We start from the raw sequence: 17,248 nt of genomic DNA, 5'->3' as shown, positions 1-17,248 counted from the left end.
AGTATACACAAATGATCAATATACGACAAAATGCCCCTTTACAACCCCATGGAGGCCGCCAATTAATGAGTTATTAACATGACTCTTTAACTTCACAAATATTACACATATGAAAGAATTGAAGAAACGTAGAAGTTCAAACTAAGGCACAATGACAAATATTACCTATTGCGTAAAGTGGCAAATTAATTAGCCGATGACAGTTCCTAAGACCTTTAAATGTCTAGACTGCCACATTTCCTTTTTTTGAATGTTCACCATCTTTGATGTGAAATATGTATATAAAACAAGTTCAGTGCTATGAGAAAAAAGTTTTCTTCCACGTGATAAAAATTAAAGCATTTAATTGTAACGCGAAGTTTAAGTAAAATACAAAAAAAAGCTATGTGGCGTTTTTGTCAAAGTATGTACAACGTGTGGATATTAATGATTTTTTCTACTTAATTTTCTTACCCACACACATTGGTGCATAAGGCACTGCATTGGTGTTAAATTAAAGGGTATCTCGATCATTTTTTTTAAATTGAAGTTGAAGGTGATACCATTTATATACAACAATACAAAAACGTAATAATTAATCTCACTTGAAATTTTTTTACAACAACTTTTTCATAACAACTGGCTCTGAATCTTAAGTTTTCACATTTTTGTTAATTTTTTTTATTCTCTTCAACCAAAAAAAAAATACTTTGACAGCCAAAGACGTATAATAAAACAGACGCGTTACAATCGATGACTAGAAAAAAGTTATTATAATTAACAATTCAAAATTTCAAATACTTTATTTGTTTTAATATGTAGGTTTTATAACATTTCTTTGTTGATTTACGTTTGTTTTTTGGATAAATCAGTTTTTTCGATAGTATCCGATAAATCGAGTGATGTCAGGAAAAGAGCAGGTGAACAATTTCATACGGACTGTATTGTGCCAACAATGAAACATCCTACATCTATCATGGTATGGCCCTCTATTAACTACCAGGGCACTGGAAGACTTCAAATAGTCAAAGGAACAATGAGGCAAGACCCATACCGAAAAATTTTCCAAGATATACTGTTGCCACAGTTATCACAATGGTTCCCTAATGGCGAAAATTAAATTTTTATGGATGATGAAGCACCATGCCATAAGGCCAAGTCCATAACAAAAATTTTACTCGACAAAAAAAATGTTTTGGATTGGGCTGGATATTCTCAGGATATGAATTCCATAGAGAATGTTTGGGGGCTTCTAAAAAGAGAAATGTGTAAAAATGTAATAAATACCAAGCAACAATTAAAAGAAAGATTATTATTCGTTTGAAACTAAAGCGAAGAGCTGCAAAACACGGTAAAAAGCTGTATTTTGAGCATGCCGCGACGAATACAAGCCGTAATGAGGAAGTTCAGTGGTTTTTATTTATTTTTTATTTGTTAATAGACTGTTAAACTAAGTCAATTTTTATTTTTTTATTTTTATATATCGTATTATCGGCGCTACGATTTTTCAAAGTTTTGTATTTCTGAAATAACTCCGCGTGTAACGTCAGAGGTTCATTTCCGCTTATTCTCATTCAGTTCTTCCCATTGGTCCAGAAGCGACAAGCAGACCGGAAATCTTCCATAGCTCTTAGATTATAGGTTGATTCACACGAACCAGTGACGTCATTTAAAGTAGTACGGTTTTATGGAAAAATTTATTATTATTTTTTCTGTACATTTTCAAGAAACTTTGCCGTACAATTTAATGCTCTAATTTTTACCCCGCGTAAGAAAACATTTTTATATCCAATTTCCCGTAGGGCTGAAGTTCCTAATTGCAGCAAAAGGTCGTCATACAAAATATTAAAAATATAATTTAATTTTGATTACTTTTATTTGATGAGTTTTAAATACGTTTATTTATATAAAAAAAAAACTATGTATATTATTTATCCAAGCTCCAAATATAAAAAAAACCCATAAACGTAGAAAAATAATCCACAAAAAATCAATTGTATGAAGAATTCTTGATTTTTCCACGTTAAGTCTAATAATATGGCAAGCCACTGTATGTTCCCTAGATCTCATGCACTCTTTTACACACCCAGAAGCCGTACAAACGCGAGTCAGAATTTACCCGTTAACAGGGCAATTTTAATGCTGAATACGGCTTCTGTGAATAATGTGGATCTATTTTTCTGTAAATATCGGCAGTTTAGCAGCTATCTGACTTCTATTCATTAATTTCTAACTTATGTTTATTGTCTGCATTACTTGATGGGTTTAACAGCCCGTAAAGTAATGTAGACTACAATTGTCAAATAAATACTAAAAAGTGTCATATCTCCGGATACGACTTTTGTAAATAACTACCTTTTTCTTGTAACGGCAGTATGCGTCAATGGCAATAATTTAAATTATCACCTCGACCAGTTTAGTTGCAACTTAAAGATAATTTGATAAAGAAACCAGTTAAGCCGTGCCTTGGCAATCGTCCAGGTAACTTGACCTAGTTGGAGTCGAAAGTGTTTGGTTTATAACTAACGGTGTTCACTCGGGGGCGTAGCTCAGATGGTAGAGCGCTCGCTTAGCATGTGAGAGGTACCGGGATCGATACCCGGCGCCTCCAAACCTCTTTTTATTTTACAAAAAAAAAAAAAAAATTTTTACTTTCATCCTTTATTTTGAGTGCAGTCTGACATAATATGATTCATAAAATACAACCAAGCATTATTTTTTTCCAGACTTTTTTTTTCGGAATTTGGCCTAAGAGTTGGCATCGAGTAAAAAATACTCGTCTCCGATTCCGGATTCGTTTCACACACAGAACTGTATTCTCCATTCGACTGGACATGGGCACGGACAGACTTGTAATTAGTAGTGACCGAGTGAAACAAGTTTTTCAGTTGAAACCGAAACTAAATAAATAAATAAAATTTAGAATCACTTAAAAAAGCATAAAATTATACGTTTTCTAATTGTTAAACAAGTTCATTAAAATAAGTGTGAAATAAAATATACAATAAAATAAACGGTATAAATTAAATGGTTCATTGTTATGTCATACATATAACTTACATATATGTAACAGTTCGTCATTGTACGCAATAGGAACATTAACTTATTCAATACAAAATAATGACGAAAGTATAAACATAAAAGATCTTAGATCTTAAGGGTTACTAGCCATAAAATGTATCCGAGTACAGCCGAACGTAATTTGACACATCCCGACCGCAGGTTTCGCCTGAGCCGAAGTTTCGGCTATTTTAGGCAGAAACCTAAACCAAGCCAAAAATGGTTTTATTGGTCAGTCACTAGTAATAAGCTTTTCAATTAACTTTTTTATTTCATAATAGTGAGTTATTTACAACTCGTTGAAAATGGCCCTCAAAATTAAATATTTGGGTAAATCATAAGAACACAAATATTTCTTTTAATTTAAAAAAAAAAAATTTTTTTTTTCAAATAATTCCCGTTGATACTGACGGTAAGGTTTTTTGATAATTCTATCTCAACAAAAACATATATCTCCCTTTGCTTGTGTAAATTTCACACTAGAAAGACTTAATTTACTTACGCTAAGCTAATGTTTGCACTTCGTTTGTTGCAGGAGTTTGGTAGAAATAACATACCATCTGCTACTGATTTTATGAGAGCTTTATAATAATTTCTTAGTAATTCTCGTCGAGGCAGTCAAAAATATTATATTTCTTTATTTCAACAATCCAACAACAAAACAAACTAATTAAAAAAATATTTGTTAATTTACAATTCACATTTTTAGTGGCTTCCATTGGCCCCATAAACGCATTTTATGTTTTACATAAATTAATTTAAGAACTCTAAAACATTTAAGATAATATACGGCGCAAAGTTTTTCTGTCACTCTCTTGCAAATGCTTTCTCGATACTGTGTGATTATGCCTAGCTAAAATGGAAAAAAATCAACGTTTCACAGCCCCATTTTCTGCATTTCAAAACTGAACCATTTTTTGTTTTTTTAGAAAGAGTATGAGAATATATTTTTTTTAGGACAGCAATTAAAGCCGGGTGCTTTTACAGGTTTTTTTATGGTTCTGGCTTCATTCATACTACTACTACCATCACGCTATTTCCCCGTAAGGGTAGGCAGAGAGAATGGACCGCCACACACGTCTGTCCTGGCATACATTCCTAGCTTCTTCCACATACATCTTGACATACATGCCCTTTGGTTCAATCTGCTTTTGACATGACCAGACTTAAGATTTTAGTTTATCTAATCATGCCACGTCTTCCTTGGTTGTCCTCCTCTCAAGTTACCGTTCATTTTCCCCATATATACTCGTTTTACCATTTTTTCACCGTCCATTCGTTCTACATGACCAAACCATCTCAGAGACCCTTTCTTGATTTTATCAATTATACTTGACTCAGATTTACATTCTCGTCTAATTTCATAATTCGTAACCTTATTAAACATTGATTTCCCACACATTCGTCGAGGAGATCGCATTTTAACCGCGTTCACTCGGCTTTCATCCTTCCTCTGCCAGTTCCATGTTTCACTTCCATACATAGTGTTGGGACTAAAACTCCGTTGTGCACGGCCAGTTTAGCTTCAAGCAGTTAGGTTTCAATCATTGACAACCTTAATCTTACAAAACTGTAAGATTTCGGCTGTTGATGATTGGAGCTCCTATTCTAGTTTAAGGTAGACAGAAAACACGATGTTGGTATTCTAAGGTATATTCCTTACATGGCGAATAAATTAATGGAACTTTTACGGGACATGAGAGTAATGGCAATGATGAGTGAACTGGCTGCCTTTGAACTACGTACTGAAACTGAGTGACTGCGTTGAACTGACTTGGTTGGGCTGATTCTTTGGACTGACTTGCTTAGGCTGACTGGTTGAGCTGATTTGGTTGGGTTGATTTATTAGACTGTCTTGCTTGGGCTGACTGGCTGAGCTGACTGACGTCACCACGCCCTGTGGTCTCTTTACGTTCCGCGTTCCTTTGTTCTTCGTGTCTTCATGATAGGAACAAAGTGAATGTACTGAAGAACGTTGCTGTTATGTAGACTGATCTTTTATGTGTAAAACTGTTAGTCTTTCAGAATATTTTGTATTATACTCAATATATAATGATGACTTGCTTCATTATTTCAGGTGAAAACATTGCGTGTGTGTGTCATCGATCAATGAACTATGGACCCCACAAAACAACAAAGACACGCTTTGCCAATGGAAAATATCTAGAGAGTTAAAAAATCATTGTTCTAATACCATAATCCAGGGCGAAAGTAAGGGACATTTGTATGAAGAAAAGTTAGACTGCGTGTCCTCTTAAGTTTGTTAGTAAAAGTTATTGGCGATAGTTTATTGTAATGTATTATAGAAGAAGGATACACTACTACACGTGTTTTATTTCTAAAATCCAATAAGAATTCTCCTTTAAACTTTTGCTGACCAAATTTGGAAACATAATTCCTTGAAATATGAGTTTTACGAAAATGTTTAGTTTTGATTTCACTTTTTATTCTGAGTGTAAAACAAACGCAAAATCCTGGGTCCGTATTACAATGGGATGTTGAAAGATTTATTTTCAATTGTCTGTAAAGTAAAATAAAATTTTCTGTAAAAAAAATGATATGATTAATACGAAATTATTTTTGAAACGTGTTTAATTACATGTTACTGACGAGAGTACCTAAATTTTTCATACAAATATACACATTTTTGAACAGGAAAATTGATTTTACTTTAGAGGCGATTGAAAGTATTTTTGTAAACTTATAAATAAAATATTGAATGAATGAGGAAATCCAGTCGAGAAAAGGGAGCTTCGTAGTATAGTGGTTTCCATGTTTTTCGACTTAGCTAAAGGTCCCAGGTTCGATTCTTGAAGGATCAAAATAAAAAGAAAGATTTTATCGTGGAATTACACTGCAACATTTCACTGTTCCCGGACTGGTACCCAAAACGTAATACTGATCACCTTACCTTTCTGAAGGTGGAGATTTATTTATTTAAAGTACTAACAGATGTACAGGTTTTATGCATTATCTGGAATGGATATTTATGATGATGATTTTAAAAACTATGAAAGATCACAAAATATTAAAAATTACAGAAAACCCGGAAGAAGTCGTAAATAATAATTACATATTTTAATTTCTTATGAATGAAATTAAATAACAGAGAAAAATTAATACAGCCGCTTGTTTGTAAAGGCTTTGAAAATAGATAGGGTTACAAAATTAGTTCGCTTTTCAGCTAAATTATTCGAGTGGATTAAGAGATTTCAGTATGAATTTAAATACAAATCTTTTTGTTTTCATTAATTATAAGCCTCTGTTTAGGAAATATTTCAGATGTTCGTTTATTTACATTCCTTTAAGGTTCATAATCTTAGCGTAAAAACCACAAAATTATTACAGAGGGATGAACACTCCGAAATTTATAATATTCAGTTTGAATTATTTTAAATGACGTGATTTTAAACCATACGCCTTAAAAGTTTCAAGCTTTATGTATTATGATTTTTAAAATTTAATCGAATTGAATTTCCACTTTATTTCAATAAGGGCGGTTTTATATACATCCGTTAGTAAACTAGATACAATTTTGATCTAATATTGGTATACCGGCCGATTATTGCGTTTTATAAACGATCCTTGCGTTACGAGTAGTTAAATTAATGTTAACATATTACAATAGACACGGAGAACATTAAAAAGTATAGGCATTTACTGGACTTACAACCTGTCATTGGCTATTTTCACACTGTGACACATTCGCCAATATGTGAATGTTCAAACATCCATTTCTTCAATTTGTTGATTTTTGTAAAGTTAAATAGCTGAAACTTTTATTGATGCAGGTAAGATCTGAATAAATTATTTCACCCCTACATACAAATAAATTTATCATCATTTATCATTTTCCTATCGGCACCCCGTGGTGCAAAGGGCTCTGGATCGGTACTTCAGTGGCGGTGTATTTAGATCATTTTTGCTAGATGGAAATTAATGTAATCAGTCTTACGCTTCAAGTCCAGGGCTCGTAAAATATTGATGTGTTAAACCATAATTTAAACAAATATTTCACGTTGACTCGCCCAAAATCGAACCCGAGACTTTAAAACTGGTAGGCAATTGCGTCAACCACTACACTGCGAGGCCAACTGATCCCCACTGGATTTTATTTTTTAGCATTCATTCCTGAGAGTAGCCATCGAGTCAAAAATGCTCGTCCAGGATTCTGGTTCTATTTCACACACAGAGCTGTATTCTTTATCCGGCGGGACACGGAATATTAAGCGACTAGTGCATAGTAAATGACATGTATCTTAACCACTTTTCTGCAGCATTGAAAGTAAAACAAAAAATATTTAAAATGGTGAATGTTAAATATTGTGTAAAGTGGTGACATAAAACAACCAATTACAGGTCATATGCTTTAAAAATGTCTAGGCACTCATATTCTAAACAGTTTCATCCCTGAAAAATATAATAGTTTTTATCGATCTGGCATGGGTGAAATCCTGAATAAGGAAATATAATTTTTTCTTTTACATTTTGAAGTAATAAAGGTCTATGAAATACTGTCCACTAAAACAAAAATTTGGCTTATTATTAGAAGCATAAAAAATATTTTTTAATTGGCCATTTTGAATTCCCGCAAAAACAGTGATTCCATTGGCCGCGCCCCTAATACGTCACGATTCATGATTATTTGTTCCTGCCATTGAAATTTATGTAGAACAATTTCACTAATCTTGATGTCACAACAACCACGTCGCGGTTTTCAACGAACGTATTTTTATTGAATTTCTTTTTCACGTTTACAAAAAAAAAAATCCATATTGATTTTGAAGGTACAATTAATTATTGTAATCTATTTCATATATTTTTATCGGCATTCGTAGGATGAGATATTTCCTTACTTAAGGCATTTTTTTAAATGTAATATTTTTGGATAACCTATGTAAATGAAATTTCAATACTCAAATAAGTTGAAGTGTCATTAATATGCCTTAAATTATTCAAAACAAAAAATAATAATTTTGGAGGCGCCGGGTATCGATCCCGGTACCTCTCACATGCTAAGCGAGCGCTCTACCATCTGAGCTACGCCCCCGATGGCCAAGTCTTCGAAAAAATCTAATGGGACCTAAAATAATGTCCAACTATATACACATTACTTTCACTAACATAATTAAACATGCTTTTATTATTTCTTAATCTTCGCAGAAAAGACCAAGTGCGTGTAGGTATGTAATTTCATTTTTCTTTTATTAATTAAATAATTAAAATTATTTTTCTAAATGCGCATAAATTATAAGAGTTGAAATATTAATAATAATATTTAAGCAATTTATTTTATAAAATGAATATTTATTTTTGAAGTATTAACATAGGAAGCATTAACACTGCGATTGTCAACAGTAGGGTAAGACTAGTTTAGAAGACCTTTATGTAATAAAAATGATAAATTTCAATTTCAATCACCCAGTGCCCTATGCACCAGATGCATAAAAGGAACAGGATTATTATTATTATTATTATTATTATCATTATTAGGACTATTAATTAATGATATTTTCATTTATCATAAATAGAATACACAAATAGTGAAGTGAGAGATTTTTTAAAAATATATGTCGGTACCATAGAGGTTGGCCGGTACTTATAAATGCATAACTACCCGTGAATAAATGATAAGGTACCTCTATACATTGCGATAGTTTAGTGCTACGGGAAATCGGAAGTAGAAAATCTTTTCTTAAACGCTAAACGCGGGGAAAATTAGATCACTTATTTAAAAGCCAAAGTTTTTCGAAAATACACAAGAAAACTAAAAAATAATAACTACTTTGGACGACGTCACAAGCTCTACTGAATCCATAGATAGTGTTGTGATGTATTTCCGGTTTCCGGAAAAAACAATTCTCAAAACAGGATAACTCCCGAAGAGAACTAGTGACGTCACAAGCGCAGTAATAAAAAATAAAAAAACTTTAAAAAATCAGTGCGATGATAATAGAATACATAAAAATAAATAATATACAAAAAAATATGTAAAAAGCAACTTAACTTCCTCATTGTTTGTAATCCTATGAATTAAAAGTTCAGAATGTTACATAAGTTGTTATTATATTTATTACCATATTATTTATCTTTAAGTGAAATTATTATTTTACGTAAAAAAAACATTTTATAATTTTACATAGTTTATTTATTGTGTATGCGGACAATTGGTAAAATTCCACATTAAATTTGGTAATGTATCCAAAATAAAATAAGTTTATTGGATTATAATTCTACTTTATATTTATAAAATATACAAAGTGTATATTGTGACGCGTTTCGTCTTGTTAGGACATTTTCGAACAAACTTTGATTAAAATTTATGTACCTTAAGAATTTTTCGTCTTTCGAGAGATTCCATGGAAATAAATATTTATTTTTTTATTTTACATTTTTGCTCTTACAAACTATAATCAATAATAAAAAAATGTGACCTCACTGCGATTACCCGAGCCGAGGACACTTAACAATATACTTTTTTTTAAATATTTTTATATTTGAAAATAAACAAAGAAGACTAACTTAATAAACAGAAATAATAAATAAAATGTTTAGACAGTTTTGAACACTACGTATTTATGTTGATAATTAATTTATGTACATCCAAATTGTTTATATTACAAAACCCACAATGAAAGAACAAAAACCTAATATAAGCCAAACACTTTTGGAGCAGTTGATTCAATATTGGTTTAGACGAATAAGACAATCCATTTAACTTCTACCTAGCTCCATTATCCATTTTTTAAAAGCATTTTCAAACATTTTCTTGTTACTATTTGTCATAATAGATAGTGAAAGAAGGTTATAGATTTTAACTGAATAATACTCAAAATCCTTTTGTCCGAAAGTAGTATTAATTTGTGTGTGTTTAAGTTGTCTTTGTGTTGAGGATCTGGTGATTATATTATTTGTTTGTGATGTATTGTAGGGGTTATGACTTTCATTTGGGTGAGAGTAGTTTTGAATCTGTATGTGAGTATTGTTTTAGCGTATAATTGCTTTGGTGTCATAAGTTGTGATTAGTTGAGTATTTCTTCAGTAGATGTCTGTATCGGGACTCTGAGTATTATTTAAATTATGGATTTTTGTGCAACAAATACACTATTTAAAACTGTGTCACTCGCACCACCCCATCCGATTATACCGTACTCTAAAATGGATTGGCACAATGTAAAATAAATCTTTTAAAGTTTCTTTACGTTATTTATTTTTCAAATTGTGTTGAATATATACGTTAGTCTTTTAAGTTTATTTGTTATATTTTCAATCTGTTATTTCCACTTTTATACAGGATGCAATAAATTTATGAATAATTACATTAGATCTCCCAAAATCTCCCAAAATATCAAACTTATAAACTTCAATCTGTTTTCAATGCAGCGGCAAGGCTTATTACGGAAGTAAAAAAATATTCTCACATCTTGCAACATCTTTGAGATTTGCACTGGTTAAAAAGCCCAGAGATAATAAAATACAAAATTTGCTGGACATTATTCACATCCCTTCATGAAATGGCTCCAAAATACCTATCGGACCTTTGTATTAGGAAAAATACATGTCAAAAAAAATCTACTGTTAGGTCAGCATTTGATTCAGGAAGAGGAAAACTTGTCGAAATCCGGCGCTCCCCAAACACTAGATTTGGAGATCGTGCTTTTGCCGCGCCGGCCCCTCTGCCTGGGACCAATTGCCTTCAAACTTACGAATCATCGACAGTCCCAGTCAGTTCAGATCCAGACTAAAATCCCACTTCTTTAGACTATCATACCTCAATTTTAAATCTGGAAATATTTAGTTTAGTTAGAATGTAAGTTTAGGTATACAATTGTAAAGCGCCCTTGAGGTGATTTTTTACAAATATGGCGCTCTATAAATCAGCCAAATATTAATTATTATTAGAATGATACTAATTTCGCATTTTAGAATTTTATCATTGCGAGGGTGAGTTTGAGAAATGTTTGAAGAGGCAAAGAGGAAGTGGAAGAATCCCTGGAAGAGTAGGTACCCAAGTACCTAACCACTTGAAGCGCCACTTAAACCATGTAATATCATAAGGGCTAAGTCATGTATGCATACATAACTAAAAAATAACAAGGCTACGTAAAAACTTATTTATTTTACTTTTTTTTCAGTTTTAGTGCTGTAGAGCAGCGTTTATTTGATTATTAAAAAATATATGAGAATTTGTTACCCACTAAGTCAAAAGACTTTTCAGTGGGACATATTTTTTTTTTATGACAGGTTTATATTACATTAATTTTATTTATATTTTACTAATTTATTTATAAACAGGCACTATAAAGTATCTAGAAGATATTTCTTCAGTTCTTTTTTTTCATTTGAAGATCCTTCATGTTAATAATGGTCTGTGGGAGATCATTGAACAATCTTGTAACAACGAGATTTAATGTTCGCTCGCCGAAGTAATTTGTGATTCGGGGAACAAACAGGGAGCCCTTAGTTTTTAATCTAGTGTTGTGAGTGTGGGGAACTCTTTTTTATATTTCGGATCAACGAAGTGATCTACAATCAATTTGTAGTTACAAAATTGTTTTACCGGCAGGACATTACAGAATTTAAAAACTTTTTTTCCTTAGTTAAACTTATCATTAATTTATTTCATTTACAAATAATCGACTTAGATAGGTATTTATATTTATGTCTACACAAGTCCCAACTCAATGGGACTAACATCCTGTGTTGAGTTGGGATGACCAACAATGTTTTATTGTAATGGTCACCCTATACCTAGTAAATACATACTCCACCCCTAACTCTCGAGTGGCTGTGGTACAACACGAGTCTACATAGGATACAAGACTTGATATATCTCTCTTATTTATTTAAATGACGCAGTTTTTTTTTTGTAATCTTCAAATGAACATATTCACAATGGATTTGGAAAGTAAACTTTGTATTTATATGCTGGATTTGAACACAAAAAATAATTATTCTAACTATGTGAAGAATAATTATACCAATGAAAGTAATGCCAAAACCAGAATAAATTTGTTTTACTTTAAAAGAAAAAGCACGAGAATAGAACTTATAACAAGGAAGACAGAGAGACGCTGTTCTGTGGCCGTTGTTTGTGTGAAAGATATAATAATCCCCCTTAGCCTGTTAATCTGAGTGAACTCTTCCAACCTCTATTACAACATGGACTATCTCTTCGTTTTAGTAACGAGAAAACCCTTTAAAAACCCTTTCATCGCTCTATTTTTTTTGCTCTTTCACAGTAGTAGCTGCTCAATTGTGGAATAATCTACCCACTAATGCTAGAGACGCCCTTTCTTTATTTACGTTAAAATCAATATTAAAATGTCACTATCTAAATACTTGCGTTGTTCCTTTCTCCTTCTTATTTCCATATCATCTCCTTTCTAGAATTAATGTTAATTTTTTAGTAAGTTTTATTAAAATTTTGTATAAAATTATACGATTCGTATTATTTTATTTAATGTCCTGAAGAAGACGCGAGTAGTCCCAAAACTGATAGACAGAAATGTCGGTAAGTGGAAATATACGAATATTATTTACTCACATTTCTTGAAATATTTGACCACAAAGTTTTATTAATATATTTTTTAAACAATCAAATATTTTTGTAAATTCTTTTTGATGAGGTTCTACTTATTTGTTGAAACAGTGTCAAATATTTTATTTCAGCAAAAATGGATATGCAAATGTACACTTTCTGAATGAGATCCTCTTTCCTTCCCTAACCTAAAAAGCTCTTAGGGAGATATGACGAAATAAAAGCACAAACAGACGTAAGTTAGCGCACTCGAAATATGAAGGATATGTACGAGAAGGGGGCTGAAGACTGAAGAGTTTGTGACATCCTTATATTTCTAACATAAAGGGGTTATGAGAAAAAAAGCAATGTTCCCTTAATTCATCATCATATGCTCGCCCAATGATGCACAACGCACTTTATTGATTTGAGATTTCCAACCATTTTATTGGCGTATTTCCTAATTTATTTATTGTTAATTATTTATAAAAATTGTCTTGCAAAACAATAATAAAACTAAAAAGGGTATGTAGATACATAACTAAAAATAACGTTTCTACCCCTCTAATATTGTTAAAAACCGTGTTAAGAGAGGTACTTCGTTTTACGTTATTTTTTATTTCCTAAACAAGTTCCTTAAAATTTGATATTACATTTTAAAAGAAACATAATTTTCTACTGAATAGAGCTCAGCATACAGTGAGTCTCATGTGTTTTGACGGTCCATTTTTTGCACATCAAATAAAAATATTAATTAAAAATGAAAAATTAAGCATTCACTAGACTTGAAACCGGTCACTAGCCGGTAATAATAATCTAAATGGATGTCATTATTTTATGAAAAATACCTTTTTGGAAAAATATTTTTATAACTGAATTTAATAATAGCGACACAATTTGACAAACACATAGTTTTTTTTTTAAACACAGTTTTCTGTCAGTGGGTTTGCCTGCTATACGCGAGGTTTCGTGTTCGATTCCCGACATGGTTGATATAAAACATTAATTTTAAAGGGTGTTTTTACACTAATATATTTCATAGTCCCTGGATTGGTACCTGAAGCGTAAGACTGATCATCTTACCTTCATGTAACAAAAATCTTTAAGATTAGCTGCAATTGGTGTACCGATGCAGTGCCCTATGCACTATTAGGTGCGGAAAGGAAATGATGATGAAGATGAATACAGTTTTTGCAACATTCCTGTTTACAATATGGGCATGAGGAAGAATAAAAATATTCGATAAAATTTTTGAACTGACAGTGAAAAGGGCAACGAAAGCAGTAGAGTTAAATTTGTTTGAAATCACGGTTTATGATTTTTTAGTGTATTTTTTATTGTTTATTGTTATGGCTTAACACGGGCACAGCCTAAAAAGTCTTAATAAATTCATGAATATGTAAACGAATGTAATTTTGAATGAATCAATAAGCAAAAAAAAATAAAAAATAGGCTAAATTTTGTGAATTGTTGAATTGTTTGAGATAGTCGGTAGTTCTAGGATCTTTCAAATTACCATTTTTGTAATTCCTTTATAGTTAACAAATAAAATTTCCTATTACATTCATTGAAGAACTGTTACATAAAAGTTACATGTATAACGTAACATCGAACCAAAAAGCGCTAAAAATAAAAAAATAACAAATTAAATTCATGAATTTTATTTCTTCGTGTGTTTTATTTAAAAATATAATTTTATTAACTCGAACAATTTAACAGTAAAATGCTTAATTTTGGGCGTTTTCAGGTGACTTTAAACTTATCAAATAAGTTTCCGTTTCGGCCAAAACTAGGACCAAAGCCGAAATTTAGTTTCGGCTGGAAATTTTATTTCGGTCAGTCACTACAAATCAGTAAACGTGTTTTGTATTTACAAAAAAAAAAAAACTGCCTTATGGAGAGAATACTCAGAATACATTATCACAGTTAACGCTCTGCATTCATTAAGCGCTGGACACACCTTTAGTGAAAGTGGTTCTACATACATTTCGACATTAAACAAATCACAATAGCCTGTTGGTATTTACGTCACATAACGAGATCAAGGTCACGTTAATACAATAATATCGGATTAATCGAATGTAAGTTCAACCGGGGGCGTAGCTCAGATGGTAGAGCGCTCGCTTAGCATGTGAGAGGTACCGGGATCGATACCCGGCGCCTCCAAACCTCTTTTTATTTTACCAAAAGATAAAGTATTTTTCAATTTTTATCTTTTATTTCGAGTACAGTTTGACATAATATGATTAATTAAATAAAACAATGTTTTTTTTTTTCCACATACTTATTTTTTCGGAATTTGGCCCAAGAGTTGGAACGAGTGAAAAATACTCGTCTGCGATTCTGGATATATTTCAGACACAAAATTAAAAACACACATAAAGAAATATTTTTAACAAATTTCAGTCCGTAATTGCCAAAACGTTGTAATAAAATAACACATATTTAAATTAAATAAAATACTTTTCACAACTTAACTAAAAAAATTAATGTTAAAATTAAGAAATTAAAAAAAACGCTCGTAAAAAACGTAGTTATAAAATAACACATATTTAAATTAAATAAAATACTTTTCACAACTTAATTAAAAAAAATAATGTTAAAATTAAGAAATTAAAAAAAACGCTCCGTTTTTACACAGGAGCATTATTAGTCTTGTATTACCAAAATTTCAAATTTTCCTTTCGCAATATTTTGAATATTTATTAATTCTACTTATTCTATACTTGGATAACCAACTGCTTCAATTACTAAAAAAAAGGCAATCTTAGCTTTCTACAAGTTTTCAAATATCATCATCATCCTTCATTTTCCGCAACTAATGGTGCATAGGGCACTGCATTGGTATACTAATCGCAGCGTATCTTGATCATTTTTGTAACATGAAGGGAAGCCGATCAGTCGCACATTTCAGGTAACAGTCCAGGGGCTGTGAAATGAGTGAAAATACCCTTTTAAGTAAATAACCCGAGACCTTTTAAGCGCTGACGGATTGGCGGAAAAAAAGAAAGGTAACCCTCCCTGGAGGTAATGATTTCCATCGCGATTGCTAAGCATCAAGAAGAGCATTTAAACAAGCATAAAAAAAAAAACGATTGAGAAAGAGTGTTACAGTGTTGTAAAGCGATCACTTAAAACAATCAATACCAGGTCATATGTCCAGTCAATGCCTTACAAATTTACCTGTCAAAAAGGTTTACTACTCCTGTTGAAGTACACAACTAAAAATTTAATAAATCATACCGATTTTGAAAATGCTGTCTATTCTATTATCTCGTTTTTTAGTAATACTTTTTCCAGCCTTTTATCACTGTAGGTTTGATAATGAATCTTGGCGTTTTTGTACTCTACCGCCATCTTATCCTACAATCTGTGTATTAGCAGAACGTGGAATTATTTTGTATTATTATATACCTACCCTTACTATCCTTATTGCGGCGTACCTACGTTATTATTATATTGAAAGGCGTCAATCCCTTCCACTCTCGTGGATAACCATAACCTTTACACCTCCTTTAGGGGTATTCGGTGAAGTGGAACGCACCATCTGCGGCCGCTAGCCGCAAGAAAAAGTTAAATCCAAGGTATTAAAAACCCAAAAAAATAATGCCACTCAAAAACACACTTATTGCCAAAAGTGGGCGGTGATAGCATCTAGATTAAATTCGTTTCTATAAAGGTTTAGACATACTTAAAATAGCGTTGGTCCAAATAATTCCATGTTTTAATTAATTATTAATTTAAAGACTTAAACAGCATATTTAAATGGCTAAAAATTAACAAATTAAAACTTAATGTTAACTATTAAAACTTAATGTTTAAAACTAAATACACGGAAAAAGAAAAAAAATCATGTCTAATGACAAATGTATATTTATATAGATTAAAGATGGCAAAACTATTGAGAAAGTGTAAGGAATGAAGTATTTGGGTAAAATATTTGACTTGAAATTAACTGTGAATTTATTTTGTTATTTATTTTATGTTATTTGTTTCTTCACGGGGTGTCCCGTGCCGAGGGAAACCTTTTTACAAAATGTGAAACATGCCTAAGACTAGCTATTAAACAAAGTTAACATAATAATAACAACAAAAAAAACGGAATTAATCTAATTAACTTATTATCATTTACATAATAAACAATAAGAAACTAAAATAATCATAAAAAACATAATCAATTTATATAGACCAATAAAACAAATTTTATAAACAGTACACGCATTTTACTTATTTGGCTTGATCCTAAATCCCTAAGAATGAAATATGAAAACAATAAGTTTTGTCGACGACACTATTATTCTCATTAATGAAGACACTTGGGAAGAAACTTACCAAACAGCGGAAAAAGCGCTTTTCATGATCAAGGGTTGTTTAGACTCTAATCTTTTGACATTGAATGAAAAAAAAACAACCTAAGTGTGATAAAATATTGATTTATAAATGTAATAAAACTGATCTGGATAGTGACAAATGCACATGTAATTTTATAAACAATGTGAAAAATATAAGATATTTAGAAATCGAAATTAATTGTATCTTGGACTGGACAATTCACATAGAAAATGTTTCAATGTTAACATTTGGATCAATTTTATCTTAGTCGTAAATAAATACCTGGACTTCCTGATTCTGAGTCCGTGGAATTACCATGGGACCACATCCCGTCGTTAATTTATACACAACGTGAGC

General features: G+C 31.5%; 3 non-coding genes across 3 annotated transcripts; 2 read left to right on the top strand and 1 right to left on the bottom strand.

Annotated features, from left to right (window-relative positions):
* The first annotated feature begins 2,517 nt into the window (after positions 1-2,517).
* TRNAA-AGC (transfer RNA alanine (anticodon AGC)) lies at positions 2,518-2,590 on the top strand. The gene has a single exon. It is a non-coding gene; the product is annotated as a tRNA-Ala (tRNA).
* Positions 2,591-8,016: 5,426 nt separating this feature from the next.
* TRNAA-AGC (transfer RNA alanine (anticodon AGC)) lies at positions 8,017-8,089 on the bottom strand. Its single transcript has one exon. It is a non-coding gene; the product is annotated as a tRNA-Ala (tRNA).
* A 6,563-nt stretch (positions 8,090-14,652) lies between these two features.
* Positions 14,653-14,725, top strand: TRNAA-AGC (transfer RNA alanine (anticodon AGC)). The gene has a single exon. It is a non-coding gene; the product is annotated as a tRNA-Ala (tRNA).
* The last annotated feature ends 2,523 nt before the right edge of the window (positions 14,726-17,248 follow it).

This window comes from Micrasema longulum, unplaced genomic scaffold (assembly GCF_059751315.1).
Source record: "Micrasema longulum isolate JH-2025_06_02 unplaced genomic scaffold, ASM5975131v1 h1tg001074l, whole genome shotgun sequence".
Lineage (NCBI taxonomy): Eukaryota > Metazoa > Arthropoda > Insecta > Trichoptera > Brachycentridae > Micrasema > Micrasema longulum.
Note: the sequence above shows the minus strand (reverse complement) of the source record. Positions and strands in the feature narration are given on the sequence as shown.